This window comes from Temnothorax nylanderi, unplaced genomic scaffold (genome assembly GCF_030848795.1).
Source record: "Temnothorax nylanderi isolate EJ_2023f unplaced genomic scaffold, tnyl_v1.0 TNYL_tig0100_pilon, whole genome shotgun sequence".
In the NCBI taxonomy this organism is placed as follows: domain Eukaryota; kingdom Metazoa; phylum Arthropoda; class Insecta; order Hymenoptera; family Formicidae; genus Temnothorax; species Temnothorax nylanderi.
The window spans coordinates 697963-698788 of record NW_027249162.1 but is presented as its reverse complement, the minus strand read 5'-3'; the positions used below and the strand labels follow the sequence as shown (position 1 = coordinate 698788).

Here is an 826-nt window from a genome sequence, read left to right as displayed (position 1 = left end):
TGTAGTTAAATGTGGTATACTACTGTAAAGAGTGAACCTTTAGCTACAAAATTTATATAGGAAATTTTTGTCTACGTCGCTTTGTTTAACCGGTATAGAGCAAAAACGACAACGGTGGAAAAATTGAAATCTCAAAAATGCCGGGGTATAACAGTCTGCACTGCATTTTCAATACATATACGTACATCTAATTCTAAAAAATAATAGGATACATGCAATAATTGTTTTTTAAGAGAAAAATATAAAAATTTATTTAAAATTTTTATGCGAAACATTATTAAAAAATAGTTACGAGGGTTCCTCTTTCCGCAGAAGTCACTCGCTCGACTTGTTTCACTCCTCGACGTCCGATGACTCTATTCGGTGTCTGAACGGTTGTAATTCCCGTCTCATCCATATTCCATATGCAGTGAGCCCGAAAATGCCTTGGAAATGCACCCGGACTGCTTACTGACCGATTAGCCCCAAACACAAGTTTCAGGTTTGATCGCCCACGAAATATTAGACATCAACGATAATGAAAAAACTACACTGGATTCGTGTTCAGCATGCATTACTCTTTATAATCACGTACCTCGAGATTTGGAGAGCAAATATTATTGCAGATATTACAAAATTTCCACGCGCAGAAAATGTAACTTTCACCTTTCGAAAACACGTTTGCCCTCGTAAAAATCGTAACACGGCAGGTAACCTGCCGAAACTCCGTTGGTCACATGGGTACTATAAGCAGCGTTTACAATGTTAATAGCGAGTTTGCACAATATACAGGTTCCGAGATATTTGATTAGACGTATTTACCCCGTAGACGTTTTAGCCCCGGTCT

At 38.0% G+C, this 826-nt stretch overlaps 1 long non-coding RNA gene across 2 annotated transcripts; it reads right to left on the bottom strand.

Moving 5' to 3' along the window:
• Positions 1–221: 221 nt before the first annotated feature.
• Positions 222–826, bottom strand: LOC139775553 (uncharacterized). 2 transcript variants are annotated; one of them, XR_011718853.1, is made up of 2 exons: positions 575–826; positions 222–450 (listed from the first exon to the last, which is right to left on the bottom strand). It is a non-coding gene; the product is annotated as an uncharacterized lncRNA (long non-coding RNA). The 2 variants fall into 2 exon arrangements; XR_011718854.1 differs by having other exon boundaries at positions 222–443.